We start from the raw sequence: 18237 nt of genomic DNA, 5'->3' as shown, positions 1-18237 counted from the left end.
CGACAACTTAGAACCCGGTCGGTCAACATGGGGCTCCCTTATCCCATGTCCGACCAGGTCTCCTTCAAACTCCTTCACCTAAGTCAATGCAGGCTATCATCAGATTCCGATGGCAGAGCACGACCGAGTACATACCACCTTCACCACCCCTCAAGGGGTTTATTGTTACAAGATGATGCCATGCGGCCTGAAAAATGCTGGGGCCATCTATCAGCGGACAGTTAACAAAATTTTCAGTGATCAGTTGGGTCGGAACATAGAGGTGTATGTTGACGACATGCTAGTCAAAAGCAAAGCTGTAATAGCCCTGTTTTTAAGAACCTTTATTTAAAAGCTAAAAGTGGATAAGACCATCATTCTTAATGGTTAAGCAAGCTTGTGGATAAGCATCATCATTCTTAATGGTTAAGAAAGCTTGTGGATAAGCATCATCATTCTTAATGGTTAAGAAAGCTTGTGGATAAGCATCATCATTCTTAATGGTTAAGAAAGCTTGTGGATAAGCATCATCATTCTTAATGGTTAAGAAAACTTGTGGATAAGTATTATCATTCTTAGTGGTTAAGAAAGGTCAAAGAGGATAAGAACCATCATTCTTATTAGCTAAGAAGGCTTTGAAACTAATAGATAAGTTAGAAAGTCCTTGAGAGCCTTAAACATTAAGATTGTGAAAATCGTTTGGAGATTGTTTTATCGGGTAACGATGAACTTCCAGTTAAAGAGCCATTTGGGATTGAATCCGAGCTCGGAACCCAACCAAACTTGATATATGACATGCTTGGGATGTCTTAAGGTTAAAATGGTCATTTATCCCCAAGAATTACGTGGCTTAATAAGGTAAATTGCTTACATAGTAAAACCTGGTCAGCTGAAATTACAGCTCAGACCTATCCTCAAAGAAAGCTGCTTATCAGCTACTTAAGTGTCGATCTCTCAAAGAACTTTTTATGCATGAAAGCCAACACCTTAGGCTAACACCTCAAGCAAGAATCACCAAAAACTCCAAGAAACCGACCTTGCCCAGAAGAGGTTTCCCTCCTCTGGGGGTACCGCCAGAACAGCCTATAAAAGACTGTTCTGGATTTTCGTCTCTTTTCTCTTATTTCTTCCTCTTGGACACCCACTTTTCTTTACATAGAACTCTCCTAAACATCCATACAAAGTAGTTCAAGCTTTGGTTCCAATCTTTAGACCTTAAACTCATATAGAAAACCTTGCTGAAAGATCACATAAGTTGCTGTAAGTTCAACAGTTTACACCTCTTGTATTTGAGCTTAGTTTTTCATATCTATAAGCTTGTTGAAACTAATCTTTAGCATTTTATACATTCAGGGGGAGCTATAGGAGTAGTTAACCAAGTGGATTAAGGAATTTCGTGGCTTTAAGCATCCTTAGTTAAGGTACACACTTAGTTTGGTTTTACCCTAGAGATTTCCATACCTATAGTTTGGTGATTGTTTCTTTCTAGTGTAAAGCATGTCTATGAAATGAATTTACTTATGATGTGTATTTTATTATGTGTATATTGAGTATATTACATGAGTATAACATGCTAAGGTTCATTAGAGATGTTTCATTTGACCTAAACAACACTTATACACTAAGTATTACGATTATGCTTCTTAATGGAATGTGTTTAGTACATGGACTTGTGGAGTAATTATGATGATTAAGGTGGAGTTGTTATGTTATTGTTGTTGTGGTGGTTGTGGTGAAGTTGTTGTGGAGTTGCTATTGTTGTTGTTGCTCTGTTGTAGTAGTGTTGTTGGGTTATTGTTGTTCTGTCATTGTGGTTGTGGTGGAGTTACTGTGAAGCTGTTGCCTATTGTTGTTGTTGTATCGTTCTTATTGGATAGTCGTTGTTGATGATGCGAGGGAAGTCATAATCTTAGAATTGGGAGACTGTTATAATTATTGTAGTTGGAGTTGATATGTATGAAGTCGAGTTATGAGTTATGGGAATGACTTCATTAATTTCTATTTGCGGGATTCAGTTTTATTAGCATAATGGCTGCGTTAGAAGAAGATAATTAGAATAGTTAAGATTGGTTGTTGATTATTGTTATTGTTATGAGGTGATTATTGGAGGATGATCTTGGAATGGAGTATCATTCAGAATTATGAAGGAGATTATAATGTTGGAATTGATATATTGGTTAAGGATTTGAGTGCAGCATAGAAATCAGTTTATTGAGGTTTATTTACGAGTCCAGCTAGCTTTATATTCTCAATATAATTGTTGGTAGCACAATTAGGTGCTTGATTTAGGTACGGTTGTGAGTTATGTTTAGTTTGTTTAGTTATATAATTTGGAATTATGATTATGAATTGGGATGCAAGTCGATGTAGCTAAAATCGTCGAAGTTATAGATATTAATTAAGGATTAAGGAAATTAGAATGTTAAAGGTTGATAATTTGTGAATTGGGGATTAGTTGAAGTTTGGTTATTGATTATTGATGTTATCGTGAGATGGTTGTTGGAGAATGGCTATGTAGACGTATATAATTCAAGATGATATGGGAAATCAAGTTATGATGCTTGGAGGTTTCGTATAATTGTTATAGAGTTGAGGTAACCTTTGGGTTCAGCAAAATATATTAAATGCTTCCGTGGGCGTTATATTGAATTTTGGATATCATATATCGTTTGTGGTAATGGCCATGATTATAGATACATCTCTGTGAGTTAGTTGTGAATTGCTATTGGATTGTTATAAAAGTATCATTTTGTTCAATTATCGAAATCGTTCGAAAATACTATATTTCTCAAAATATGATTTGGTATGATAAAGGAAATGATTCAGATATGAGTTAAGACCAGATAAGGTCGAATATGGTGTTATGGTATGAGTATTGAGGATTCAAGTATGAATCATTAAATATCTTATTTTATAAATATGAAAGTGAGGCATGAATAGGCACCCCGAGTTAGGGCGGGTAGAGTCCCTAGCTGTTGCCTTCCAGGAGGGGCGAATTCCTGGCGTTATAGGACATGTCCGGGTAAGTCTTGCAAGCATAACAATAAAAGGCTGGGTGACGACCCTCACTAGTTTGGAGACAGCTGGTACTGGCGTGGTACCCCTCTCCACTCGCGTTCATGCCAAACGATCTGATTTTGTGAAAATATATCAACTAAGTTGAGTGTGATTATCTGTTACTATAACTATGTGTTAGTTTTCAAAATACACCTAAACTTGTATTTTCTATTACACAGTGTGTACTCAGCTTTGCTGATGGTGTTGTCATTTTGTGGCCTGTCACTTGGTGGGTGGCAGAGTCAAACATTGTTGCAGGTTTGGTGTTGTGAGCTCAGGATTCAGAAGTGAAGCAAGATAAAGATGTCGTCGTAGCTTATGAATTGAGTTTGTATTTTAGATAGTCAATTAAGGAATAGTTTCTGATATATTTTCGATGTATAATATTTGGGAATCTAGTTGAGATAATTGTGTTATTTTAAGGATTTTATTTTGTGGGCCAATAACCCACAGGTCCAGGATCGATTTCTAGGTTATATTCCCGCTACGAGTTAAGTGTTTAAGTTGAGGCTTATTAAGCATTGATTGTGATTAATGAATCTTAAGTGTGCTTACCTAGCAGCTCGGGAAAACGGGCTGTTACAAAAGCCCACTCTGATCATCCAGCCGACCTAAGGGAGACGCTGAGCACATTGAGGAAGTATCGCATGATGCTCAACCCTAAGAAATGCGTCTTCGGTGTAAAGGGGGGTAAGTGCCTCGGATTTTTAGTTTATGAGAGGGGCATTGAAGCCAACCCCGATAAAATCAAGGCAGTGCTCGAGATGAAATCCCCTCGGAATGTCAGAGAAGCGCAGTGCCTCACTGGCTGTCTAGCTGCACTCGGACGATTCTTATCCCGGTCGGCTGACAAGAGCTTGTTCTTTTTCAAGGCTCTCAAAAGAAAAGAATTCACATGGGACGAAGAGGCCGAACAGGCCTTCACCTCCCTCAAGCAACATCTCTCAACGCTTCTGAAGCTCATGTCCCCCTTGCCGGGGGAAACATTGTTCATTTACTTGGCAGTATCATAATACGCTCTCAGCGCTGTGGTGGTGGCCAAAAGGGGAGGGGCACAACACCCGGTCTACTTCATTAGCCACGCCTTTCGAGGGGCAGAAGCAAAATATAGCGAGGTGGAGAAGATGGTCTTCGCCCTCGTCATGGCTAGTCGAAAGCTGAAGCCTTACGTTCAGACCCACCATATCAAAGTCTTCACCGGACAACCTCTTCGCAAGGTAATTGAAAGCAGAAACCATTCCAGTCGGATGACCGATTGGGCCGACCAACTGGCTGACTTCGGTTTAGAATACGAGCCCAAAGGGCCATAAAAGCCCAAGCCTTGGCTGATTTCATAACCGAATGCACAACCCGGCCCCCGGTCGGCCAAAGAGAGGAGCGGGAATTGTTCGTAGATTGTTCTTCCACCAAGCTGGGGTGCTGAGCATGGCTAGTGATCAAACCCCCGGTCGGAGAAAAGATGGAGTATGCTATCAAGTTCGAGTTCCTGGGGTCTAACAATGAAGAAGAGTATGAGGCTATCATCCTGGGGCTTCAGCTCTGCATTTTGGCAGGAGCTACAGCAGTTGAGGCCCGATCGGATTCCCAACTCATAGTGGGTCAGGTCTCAGGAGAGTACGAGGCAAAGGAAGACAACATGAGGATGTACTTGGCCAAAATCCAGGAATTCGACAAGAAGCTCTCTCATTTCAACATCAGCCATATACCGAGGTCGGAAAATCAGCAAGCCGACGCCCTAGCTCGTATGGCCAACTCGGCAGAGGGGTCGGCCCCTCGGACTATCATGTGGGACGTGCTTCACCAGCCCAACATAAATGCTAAGGAGCAGCTGGCCCTGGATCGGACATCCACCTGGATGGACGAAGTGGTCAGATATTTGAGAGATGGAACCCTCCCAACAGAGGTTAAGGAAGCCGAGAGGATCAAACACCGAGCAGGTTGGTTCTTATGGCATGATGAACAGCTCTACAAAAAATCATACACGCACCCGCTGGAAATGCGTAACTCTCGAAGAAGGAAACTACATCCTAAGGGAGATACACCAAGGGGCGTGCGGTAGCCATCAGGGTGGAAGGATAGTAGCTGGAAAAGCTTTAAGGGTAGGGTACTACTGGCCTACTCTCAAGGCAGATGCACAAGAACTGGTGAAAAGGTGCCCTTCTTGCCAAATCCACTCGGATATTCCTTGAGCTCCAGCCACCCCCCTCACCTCCATTCGAGCAGTTCTACCATTTGACAAGTGGGGCATGTACCTCCTCGGTCCCTTCCCTCCGGCCTCGGGTCAGCGCAAGTTCTTGATAGTGGCGATAGACTATTTCACCAAGTGGACAGAAGCCGAGCCACTCGCCTCCATCACTGACAAACAATGCAAGCCTTCATCTGGAAAAACATAATCACAAGATTTGGGGTACCTAGAGCCTGGTATCAGACAATGGTCGGCAATTCAACAGCGAACCAACTCGAGAATATTGTGCCCGTTTCAGCATACAGACCAGATTCTCAGCAGTGTCCCGACCGCAAACCAACGGTCAAGCTGAAGCTGCCAACAAGATAGTGCTCAAAGGGATAAAAAAGTCCTTGGATGCAGCAAAAGGGGCTTGGGTAGACGACCTGCCTGGAGTTCTCTGGTCTGCTTGGACAACTACTAAAGAAGCAATTGGGTGCTCCCGTTCGGTCTGGTATATGGTAGTGAAGCAGTTCTGCTAGTAGAAGTTGGTATCCCATCACCTCGGATAACCTTCTATGACTTCGAGAAAAATGAAGAAGAAAAGCCTGTCAATCTCGACCTACTACCAGAAACAAGGGGCAATGCCTTACTAAGGTCGATCCGCTACAAATAGAGAGTGATTCGGCAATTTAACCGTCGAGTTAAAACGAGGCCCATCCAGCTCGGAGATTGGGTGGTAAGGAAGGTCGAAGCAACAGGGATATCGCACCTCAAAGGGAAGTTGGGGGCTAACTGGGATGGTCCTTACAAAGTTACCAAGGTAATCAAGCCTGGCACATTCCAACTGGAGAACCCCGAAGGCGTCCCACTTGCTCGACCATGGAATTTGGACAACCTCAAGAAGTTCTATGTCTAATGTTCGTCAATTACAATGGGGGCATATATATAAGATGTAAACTGACCAAGTGTGGCATGTAATTGCTCGGACCATTACAGGTCAGATATATGTAAAGACTTAACCAGTCAGTTTCAATTTATGTAAAGACTTAACCAGTCAGTTCCAATTTTGAATGTCGATTTTAACTAGTCAATTCTGATTAACACTATCAAAAAATGACTTAACCAGTCCCGAAAAAAACTGTATTTGAGCAGAAATGTTAGAAAAATAATTGCAATTGACAAACTTAGAGGTGCTCGGATAAAATGGAAGATCATCATATTCATACATATTAATGTTGAATTACATTACAAGCTAAGGCCTGGTACTACCAGGGCCAACTAATACAACATAAGAAACTAAGCCTAAACAGCTGGGGGTCGTTCTGCTCGTTGGTACTCCCGCTTAGCTCGTTAGACCTCGCCACCCCGGGCTGCTGATCCTCTCCAGCAACCTCCTCATCATCATCATTATCGGAGAGGGCAATGTTTAGCTCAGCGAGGATGGCCCGATCTTCTGCCTTCAGCAGAACTTTGTAGCTCGCCATCGCCTCGGCCCAGGAGAAGGATGGATGAGATTTGGCCAAGGCCGCCTTCATTCTCTTAAGGGCGTCGTCCACCTCCATCTTCTGGGCAGTCGAGCCGACCTGATTGACGGATGTCTCGCAGGCCTTGGACTCTTTCTAGGCCGCAAACCATTCGTCCTCCGAAGATGGACGTGCCTCTAGCTCCGCTAACTTGGCATTAAGCTCGGCAATTTTGTTTAGGGCATCAGTCGTTTGCTCATCAGCGGCCAATTTGGCCAGCTCAGCATCCTCCCTGGCCTTGGTCAGCTCGGCCTTGACCAGAGCCCATCCATCTCTCTCTTTCTGAAAGTCCTCTTGGTCCCGTTTAATACATCGTTCGGCATTGGCCAGCTTGGCCTCGGCGATTCTTTGTCCTTCCTTGGCAGCATGGACTTCATCGAAGTGTTTCTTACCCTTCGCTTCCAAGTTTGCCACCTCCTCGGCCAAATGGACCCGGTTCTTGGTCACGTTAGCCAACCGAGCAGAAAATTGAAACAAAATACGCTTAGAGAAGGGTGTAAAAACTAAAATACAAGCACAACAAGTGGATGCATACCTCAACCCAACATCGAACCAGGTCATCGGTTTCCCGACCGCCGCTGGTGGCATTAATATGCTCTTGGTCGGCGGGACTGCACAAGCAGTCAATGGCACTGGTCCAACGAGTGTCCACCCCATGGATGTCTAGCTCGGCAAAAAGATTTCGCCAAGGCCAAGCTCAGCTCCTCTGTGTCGTCGGTCGGCCATCGACGAGGAGTGGAGGGGGTGTTTTGGGGGATCTAGATAGGACAGAAGTCCTCAGAGTGGAGGGAGAGTCGGGTATCTTCAAGCTACTCAGCCTGCCCCTCAGGCCGAGGACTGTTAACCTCTATGGATTTCGACTTCTTCGCCCTTTCAGCTTGGGCCTTGGCCACCGCCTTTTCAGTTTGGGCAACCTTCTCGGGGGCCCTTTCCTTTCTCTTCTTCGAGGCCTTTGGCTTCGAGGATCCTGCAAAAAGACAAAATCAGGTCGGAACAAAAAAGACGGGCAATACTTGATGGAAGAAAAAATACCTACCTTGGGGGTCGGGGGAACGCTAAGCTTCTTTGCCTTCAGCTCGGCTTTGAGCTGAGCCGCCCTCATCGCAGAATAGTTCATTTTGTCAGCCATCTCAGGGTCGGATTCCAAAAGATAGGCTAAGAAAGAAGCTGCAGGTAAAACTAAGTTAAAACATAGAAAAGAAACATAATAGCAAGCAAAATAACCCCCTCGGCCGATTACTCTTGGGGAATGTCCAGCTCAGCCCGACCGCCGACAGCAGATGCTCATTTTTTAAAAGACGACAGCTCGGTAGCCAGTTGCTGGCCACATAAACCTCTCCCCCTTGGACTATCTGGGCCTCGGTTTACATATAAATAGCGGCGACCGCCTTTTCCTCAGACATCTCCGGGACCCTAAAGTTCAGCTCATGATTCGGCTAAACATCCGGTCGGACAGTAGGGATTCCCCAGTCTCCTCCAAAGAACACAAATGCAAACTCCCTCCTGAACCCTTTCTGAGAGGTAGGCACGTCTAGGACTGCCTTGTATCCCTGCCGGGATTGGAAGTACCACCAGCCCGGACCATTCTCCCCTGCCATCATCTCGACTAACTTAAACATATTGAGCCATAGAGTGATGGTAGGTCGGACGCTCAGCATGGCACAAATTGTTTGCACCGCTATGATCCCTCCCCAAGAGTTCGGGGAAATCTGACATATAGTCAGGTTGTAGGCATTGAGAAGATCCTTCACGAACGGGGTCAGAGGGAATCGGAGCCCCATCTCCATGGACTTGTAATATACAGCAGTGCAACCAGGAGGGGGGGTCAGAACAGTATGGAAGGCCTCCGGTCGGACCAGCATATAAGGGTCCCTTATTTGAAATCTCGTTGCTTTCTCCCTCGGATCATCGAGAAAGGCCTTCATCAACGAGGGCAGAAGAAACTTAGACCCGGGACCCCCTCTCGGATCCAAATCTGGAAACTCCAGATGTCTCTCCTTCGCCATCCAACATGGTCACCCTCACTACACCATCATCAAGGTATTTGTCTAAGTAACTAGCTTTGGAAGAAAAGGCCAGGGACACTTCCCAGGGGAAGGAACAGCCCCCTCGGTCTCTTCCTCTACTGACGATGAGGGGCTCGGGAGCAGAACCGCGTCAGGAACGGCCAAGGGGTCGGAGCAACTTATTAAGGTTGACACCAGCATTATTCCCATCCCCCTCACCTCCTCGGACAGATTGTAGGGAGTTGAGGTCGGAGGTGTCACCGACTCGGACGATTATCCATTATTGTATAGACAAGGGAGTCGGCCGAGGTTATTAAAAGAAAAAGCGAAAAAGCTAAAGAAACAAAAGCGTACCTGGTCGGACGATTGGAACTGGAGAAATCGCTGGAAAACTAGAGAGAAGTGAGAGCTTTTAGAGAGAGAAAGAAAATGCCAAAGTTTGAGAAATCACGCAAATGATTTCTCTCTCCTCTCCGTACATATATATAAGCGCGCTTCGGGACGCGTCTCTTCATGGGCCTATTAAATGCTCCCACATGGCATCACTTCCGCCTCGAAAAGGCGGCCCTTGGAAGATGAAACGTCGAAATTTTTGGGAAGCTCCGTCCAGCTCAACTACCCAGCTGACAAATGCCATGTGGCAAACCCACTGATATTCAGTTCAATGTCACCCGCTCAGTCGCAACGGCAGTCCCCTCAAGGATGCCGGTCGAACAAGAAGACACTCTCCAAGCCTCCTTCACTTAGTCAAATAAGCCGAGTGCTAGGAGGTACCCGGTCAGTCGCTCAATGGCTCGTTAGCTCCTGTCCGAGCTTCACCTCTCAATGTAGAACCTAGTCGGTCAACATGGGGCTCCCTTATCCCATGTCCGACCAGGTCTCCTTCAACCTCCTTCACTAAGTCAAATGAGCTAAGTGCCAGGAGATGCCTGGTCGGCCTCTCCAGGGCTCGTTAGCCCCTGTCCGAGCTGCGCCCGACAACTTAGAACCCGGTCGGTCAACATGGGGCTCCCTTATCCCATGTCCGACCAGGTCTCCTTCAACCTCCTTCACCTAAGTCAAATGAGCTAAGTGCCAGGAGATGCCTGGTCGGCCTCTCCAGGGATCATTATCCCCTGTCCGAGTTGCGCCCGACAACTTAGAACCCGGTCGATCAACATGGGGCTCCCTTATCCCATGTCCGACCAGGTCCCTTTCAATCTCCTTCACTTAGTCAAATAAGCTAAGTGCTAGGAAATACCTGGTCGGCTTCTCTAGGGCTCGTTGGCCCCTGTCCGAGCAGCGCCCGTCAATCCAGAGTGTGGTCGGTCAGCATGGGGCTCCCTCACCCCTTGTCCGACCAGGTCTCTGCAAGTTTCCTTCACTTAGTCAAATTAGCTAAGTGCTAGGAGATACCTGGTCGGCCTCTTCAAGGCTTGTTAGCCCCTGTCCGAGCTGCGCCCGATAACTTAGAACCCGGTCGGTCAACTTGGGGCTCCCTTATCTCATGTCCGACCAGGTCCCTTTCAATCTCCTTCACTTAGTCAAATAAGCTAAGTGCTATGAGATACCTGGTCGGCCTCTCCAGGGCTCGTTGGCTCCTGTCAGAGCAGTGCCCGTCAATCCAGAGTCTGGTCCGTCAGCATGGGGCTCCCTCACCCCTGGTCTGACCAGGTCTCTACAAGTTTCCTTCACTTAGTCAAATTAGCTAAGTGCTAGGAGATACCTGGTCGGCCTCTCCAGAGTTTGTTAGCCCCTGTCCATGCAGCGCCCGTCAATCCCGAACCTGATCGGTCAATTTAGGGGCTCTTTAGCTCCTTGTCCGAGAAGGTCTCCTTTTCTTCCTTCGCTCGGTCAGACTGAGTATTATGACCTGGTCGCCCGTCCGACCAGGTTCCTAGCCGAGGATCCTCGGTCGGCCCTCAAGGGATTCCCCTTCGTGGCCGACTAGCTATCCCTCCAAGGAGCCCTAGTCAGTTCTCAAGGAACTCCTTCATGCCGACCAGGTATCACGAGGGATCCTGGTCGACCCCTCTACCGCGAGCCAAAGTCCGGTCGGACACCATGGAGCAGGTCGGCGCTTGTCCGACCAGGTCCCCTGTCAGCTCCCTCATAAGGTGGTCGGTCCCGAGATCAAGAGCGGGGGGTATTTACGCCACGAACGGGTTTCACCCGGTCGGACGGCTCTTCTGCCCCTTCCTGGCGTGGGGCTAAATGTTTGGGCCCATTAAACCCCTCCAACTGTCCTATGCCATTTGGCACCACCACATCAGCTCTGTGGGTCCCACCTATTACAGCATGGCTAGCAAACATTGGGGGATTCAAGGGTCCCACAGAGATCATTCTTGGAAAGGTGTCACCACCAATCCCTAGGTGAGCTGTCCCATCCAGCAGGTCTTTTCCTAGGGGTTCTCACCACTATAAATTCCTCTTGTACCATTAATGCAAAGGTATTGAATTCTCACCTAACTAATCTGAGTTTCTCACTCTAGACTCTCTCTCTCTACCTCAATCATCAACTGACTTGAGCATCGGAGGGGCGATCCCGGAACAACCCCCGGGATAGTTTTACGTGTTTTGCAGGATTCCGGTGAACAGATTACCAGCTCTATTCGGACTAGAGGACTTGCTCAGCACAGACCATTAACCTTAATTTCTAGACAGGAACAACTAAAATATTTAATATTTTAAAACTACAATTGACAAGTTGTTAAGAAAATCCTTTAATAGGACTGATATTATGTAATTTATGCTAACAATAAATATGAGAAAGTAATATTAGTAAAAAAAAAAAAAAAAGTTGGCTTATAAACCTTCTTTCGTTCCACTAGCATTGTAATTTGCAAACATCACTCAATGTCACATTTTAAAGGTTGATAAACCCGTGTCATAACCCGGATTATTTGATAAGACTCTGATATAATGGTTTGAATTGACAATTAGCATTTTACCGCAAGTAAAAGTTGTAGCTTGATGGTTAATATAGGGATGTGCACATTAAAGAATCAAGAGTTTAAAACTTCATACAGACATTTTCGGAGACATAGGGGCAACAAGTGGTGGCGTCTTGGGTTCTCTTTTTCTAGTTCTATTAGCACAAAAGGAATAATTCATTTTTTTATATTATATATATGTATATAGGATATTTATAATTTGGTCTAACCTTGTTGTTGAGCTATTCTCTTTCTTTACTTTATTTGTAAGGTAAAACTTGTAATGAATAGTCTCTTTGTTTTTTCTTTTATCATTCTCACTTTGTTGTGTGCGTCTCTCAATGTACTTTTTTAAACTTACATATCTCTTATTATATATTAGTAAAAATTATAATGACTGAATATTAATAAAGTAGCAATTGAGACGAATCAAATAAGACTTCATGTGACTATATTTTTCTCATAAATTGAGAAAAATTTAGAAGATTCTCTCTAAGTATAGTGTCAAGATTCCAAGTGAAAAAGATAAAATAAACAGAGAGAGTGCTTTAATAAGTTTTCTTATGAGTAAATAAGCAGCATTGATATGTTAGTTCATTGGAAGGAGGAGCACCAAATTTTCTACATGAGGATGTGGGCTCAAATCCTATTACGATAAAATTTGTAAGGACTCGTGTGATAAGAGTGAAACAAAGGAAATATATTACCAAATAATATTGCAATTAATGTAAAACTTTCGAAAAATGAAAATATTGGGAATTAACATAGAAAAGAAAAGGTATAACTTAAGATAAATTTGATAACATCACACTTGACTATTCATTTTATATAATGATGAAAATTTGTAGTCAAATTGTATTTACGTTGAACTTGATATAGCAAGTAATGCAATACTCATGGAACGAATAAAATATTATTAAGTAGTTGTTTATAAACCAAGTTATTTATTAGGTAATTTTGCACCAAATATCCTAATTTTGTTTTAGAAAGAACCACATGACTTGATATCAACTTAAATCACACGTATTCCACATTTAACTCCCTGTTTCTAGTCACAGATGGATTGAAAACAAGCTTAGGAGACTTGCATTGCTCTGAGTATCCTTTGCACATATGTTGTTCAAACAGTTATGTGAATATGATTCCATACTTTGATAAAGTTACTTGAGTAAACCTCGAACAAAAGGATAGTACTATTTGATTGATCACTCCTGAACTCTCAAATAGGGTTTAATTCAATTAAGTCATTCCTAGCTTAATTAATCAAGCACTAAACTTAATTCACTCTAGAATTAAATTCAATGATTCTTAAACACACTCCAACCACTCCTGAAATTAAGTTGTTTAAATATTAATTATTAATAAAGACTCCTGAATATCAATTAATGGTTTGTAAGCAATTAACTCACAAAAATAAAATTTTCATAAACTCTCAACAAACTAAACATTAACTCCTAAATTACATAGAATTCTAACAGATTTAGAATACTACATAATTAACACTTCTCATACGCATCATACTCCCCTTCTTCAAGAAAAACTTGTCCTCAAGTTTTGATGTGATCCATGAAATCATCCAAATCAAACGTACAACAATATACACCATGAATATGTGGCGTCGTTCATCACCCTCTTTTGCTGCACAAAATTTTAGGCTTTTCAAATCTTGATTTGTCCCTAGTTGCAATTTACCCCTCCTAAAAAGAACATGTAAAACTTTGGGAAAACCACTATCATCAGCAACCCTAGACGCCAAAGTAAAAGAAATATTAACAAAAGGCTCATATTTCTGCAAATCAACATTAGGTACCACCGCTTCCTCATGAGAAACTTCAAAGATCAAATCTTTATCCTTAGAACAAGAAAAAGTTTCGATCTTTTCTTCATCCTCAACAATAGGAAGTTGTTATTTTTCTTCATGTCGTTTCTCTTTAAGTTGAACCAAATCTTTAAGCTTCGTACAACTCCTTTCAATTCGTGCTAATATTTCTTCCAGGGTTGGTGGACATCTAAAATCTTGTAATTCCTGTTTAGCCCTTTCCAATATTTCACAAGCCTCGTGCAAATTATGCCTCCATTTACTTGAACCCATAGATTTCAAACGGACATCAAACTGCCAGCAATTATCATCGAAAGTGCAGATATCAAACCCCAATCAAAACTACTCAAACAATTCTGAAATTTTTAAATCATGTAGCCATATGTGTCTGAAACACTCGACCAAAATTTCATCGAAAAATACCCAGCCAATAATTTGAGTTTTAATTTTCCCAACACAGTGCCAGATTTACCCGGTTTTAGACCAATTCGAAAGATCAGTCTCGAATATATATCAAATCAACTCCAAATCTTACAAAATTTAAGGAAACAAAAGTGCACAAAAAGTAGTAAAATTAGGATCAATAATCACCAAAAAAAATACGACCAGATGTGGGAGAACGAGTCGTTCAAAGTTACCTAAAAAAACAAGTTGTTACGGACGATTTTCTTCTTCTTTCTTTCGTTTTCTCCAAGAACATCTAAGCACCAAAAGGACTTAGATGCCTTTGCTCGTATACCACTTGATATGAATATGATTCCACACTTTGATAAAGTTACTCGAATAACACTCGAACAAAAAGATAGTACTATTTGATTGATCATTCCTGAACTCTCAAATAGAGTTTTGATTCAATTAAGTCACTCCTAGCTTAATTAATCAAGCACTAAACTTAATTCACTCTTGAATTAAATTCGATAATTCTTAAACACACTCAAACCACTCATGAAATTAAGTTATTTAAACACTAATTACTAAACACTCCTGAATATCAATTAATGGTTTGTAAGCAATTAACTCACGAGAATAAAATTTTCATACTCTTAACAAACTAAAAATTAAAACTCCTAAATTACATAGAATTCATTTAGAATACTTCATAATTAACACTTCTCATACGCATCAAACAGTCGTCATACATAGAAAATGAGAATACAAGAAAAACTACCCACAAAAAGAAAACAATAGAAATGACAGCGAAATCGATACCCATTAACAAAACTCAGCTCCTCGTCTTAGGAGTATTGACTGCAAAACTGATAACATATGCCCTCTGACAGAATGCGAGCATAGTATAGAGAAGTATGTTCCACAAATGCCAATAATCGGTTCATATCAAGCCTTCAGGTGTAGTTGAGTTAAGTTTACAACAGGGTACTAAACTTTGCCCTTTGTTCCAGTTTGGGTACTCAACTTTAAAAAGTTCCAGTTTGGGTACTCAAAATGGATGTTCGTTACTTTTAGGTACTGAAGTTTGCAAAGTACTGTTATTAGCCCCAAAAATAAAAGAAAAATATGACGTGGCATTAATTATAAAATTTTCAAACTTTATTCTCTCTCCTCAAATTCCTCTCCTATATATTTATTCTCTCTCCTCCCCTGTTTCAACTCCTATCATTCACAAGCCAGAGATTAACATTAACACAAAACCAAAAAAAATTAACAAAGATCAGTAAATGCTAGGTATGGTCCTAAAAAAAACGAAATTCACAACCCGAAGGAAATTAACATCAACAAAACAATGAATCCAAAGAAAATTAACATACCCAACGCAAATTTATGAACGAACTTATATTCCTTTTGAAACCATAGAAATTACAATCCAAATTAAAGTAGACCATATTGAAAAGAGAAACATTACATCTCTTAGCTTTTTTCAAATCTTAGGGGTATATCTTTAGTGGTACAGCTTAGAATTTTTCTATTTCATGTTAAGAATATCAATGCAGAGAGGTGTTTTCCCTCCCTTTTTTTATTTGATGTTCGCAAAAACATCTGAAAATTTATCCCTTTTCTGTTTCTATGTTGATAAGGATGGAAATGGGTGATGGATGATCCATCACCCGCTTAACCCGGTATTTTAAATGAATGAAAACCCAAATTTAAATGGATGGAAAGTGGGTGGTGGGTGAGAATTTTTTTCATCCATCACCCGTTTAACGTCCAACTCATTACCCAATTATTAAATTTTACGTGTAAATTACTTATATTGTATGTGTTTGATATAATTATTTTATATTATGTCACTAATTTCTTTTAAAAATATACTAAATATCATCATCCGTTTAGCACCCGTCCCATCCGTTTCACCCGATGGATGATGGATGGATGGATGCGGGTGGTGGATGCGGGTGATGTTCCACCCGCCCCGAATCCGATCCATTTCCATCCCTATATGTTGATACAACTAGTTCAAGGAGGTCTTCTTCTGCACTCTTCTTCTACATTGTTTTTTTGTTTATTATTTATTTATGTATTTTGTGGGAGGAGGCGGTGAAAAGGGTTGGTGAGGCACAAGTAACAAATTTGTCATCAGGATCTAAGAACTAGTTTCAGTAGTTAATACGGTCTTATATCTAGGCCGCAGCGCATCGCGACCGCATTGTAAAGGTTTTGGAGCAGTGGAGCTTACATGACCGGGCCTAACAACGGCCGCAAACCATCTGCACTGCTCGTGAAAGTTGTTCCGCAACCGCAACCATATCATAGAAGTATGAACAAACTTGATAAAGAAAAACAAATTGGTTTAAAGATCTAGTGGCGATTCATAATTTTAGAGGATTTTATAAATATATTTTAGCATTTATATATTTATATTTAGATATAATTTAGTTTTTAATGATTTGATTATTTAAAGAAGGTTAACTATTTTTAAAAGTCAAATGAAATTATTTTAAGGATTTAAGAAAGTTAAAAATATTTTAATTATGCATGCTTTGAAAAAGGTTTGAAATACGAATTTGATTTGGAAAAATAAGTCTAAGTGGACTTGCGGAACCCAAAATCCTAAATAGATGAGGAAAAGGAGTTATATTGATGTTAGGAGTTCTATTTTATTTATCCTATTCATCATCAATTTTAAATGAGCCCAATCTCCTTTTTCCTAAGCCCAAAAGGAAGTCTCATTATAAATATCTTAATACCCAATTATTTTATCCTACACAAAGATTTATTTTCTCTCTCCTCGCACTCAAGAATTTCGGCCAGCCTATTCTTTTTCTCTCCTCGCGTTTTTCTTGTTCTCTCTCTCAAATATTTTCTTCTTCTTCAAGTAATGTTTCTTCTTCAACAAGAAACGTCACAAAGCCTTCAAATCCTTAAGAGGGGCGTCGTTGCTGCTGCTGCGTGACCTGTTTTTCCAGGGCATCTTTCATCCGTCTTCTTGGTTCCTTGCTTTGTTGGTTAATTTCTTTTCTTCTTCCTCAAGATTCCATTAAAGACTATGTTTTTATGCTTTATTTTAATGTTAATCATGATTATTGATTTTAATTTACTATTTTAATAAATAATCTTGATTCATATACATTATATATTATAAGAATAAAAAATCAGATTTGTTTATTATTGTTAGATTGAAGTTTTAATCATTAAAGCATGGATTTTTAGGGTGTTAATTACTAGAAAATCATAGTATCATATTATAAACTATGATATTGTTTTAAATCATGAATTTAAACATGTTTACATATGTTTAAAGAGGGTTTTATGGTTTTATAAGTTGCTGGAATTTCAGAAAAGATTTTAGTTATGGAGTTTTAAGAATTTTAATTACTAGTATGGTAGTACTATGTTAGGAATTAAAAGTAACTGAAGTTTTGCTAGTAAAATGAACTTTTGAATATGTTTAAAGGAAAGTTTAAATATTTTAAAATTGCTGTATTTTTATTTAAAAGTATTGATTTTAGTTTACATTGATTTATAGGCGGAGAATATTCTGTACGAGACTTTTAAAGTTTACACAAGGTAGGTACATACCTGTATGCTATGTGATTAGTATCATGATTTAAGGAGAAAAAGTTGTAGTATCATGTATAGGAACTTTATAAGTTCATATGTGATTTCTGGTATGATTGAATTCTACATGTTTTATGCCTGTGTGCAAGCATGTTATTTATGAGAATTATTATGAGTTAAGATTTGTCATGTTTGTATGGATTATTGATGCAAGCATGTGGATGGGAACTTTATTTATTAATTCATATGCGGAAATTAATATATGTTATTGAGATTGAATCATGTTATTCATGTGTTCCTTACAAGTATTATTTTCACTACTTTATGAGGACTGTGGGCCTTATTTGGTAAGTTGATAAATTATGCTTTTTTAAAAGGTAAGTTGGATTGTTGGATAGGTTCAACAAATAAGAAGGATTGAGATTTAAAAGGGAGTAATCTTGGGTTGTAAGTTGTGATCATTGTTCAGTTGTGAATGCTTGATTCAATGTTTTCGTGTTACTTGTATATGTGTCATAACAAGCCATAACATGTAAATAACGTAAAGTGTAACGAGGATAGTTATAGACTTTAGACTGATGCAGGTTTAGAGTTGGACATTAGGAGTTGGAGTACATGGTGGTAGCCCATGGCTTTTTTTTGGGAGATGGATTGATCACCATCCCTGTTATTATTTTTCAAAGGTTACTCGATATCGTAGGTCATTCTGGAATACATGGTAGCTCCCGTATTTCGTCTTCTTAGTGAAGGCATTGATGGTAGGACAACTCAGGTCCAATAATTATTCCATTTGAGTAATAAAAAGATGTTTAGAGTTTAG

General features: G+C 40.8%; 1 long non-coding RNA gene across 1 annotated transcript; it reads left to right on the top strand.

Moving 5' to 3' along the window:
- Window positions 1-1118: 1118 nt before the first annotated feature.
- Window positions 1119-3494, top strand: LOC130590725 (uncharacterized). The gene is made up of 3 exons (XR_008968574.1): window positions 1119-1239; window positions 1333-1400; window positions 3277-3494. It is a non-coding gene; the product is annotated as an uncharacterized LOC130590725 (long non-coding RNA).
- Window positions 3495-18237: the final 14743 nt, after the last annotated feature.

The sequence above is a fragment of the Beta vulgaris genome, chromosome 3, assembly GCF_026745355.1.
Source record: "Beta vulgaris subsp. vulgaris cultivar EL10 chromosome 3, EL10.2, whole genome shotgun sequence".
In the NCBI taxonomy this organism is placed as follows: Eukaryota; Viridiplantae; Streptophyta; class Magnoliopsida; order Caryophyllales; family Amaranthaceae; genus Beta; species Beta vulgaris.
The sequence above is the reverse complement of the archived record's forward strand: the minus strand, read 5'-3'. Positions and strand labels throughout refer to the sequence as shown.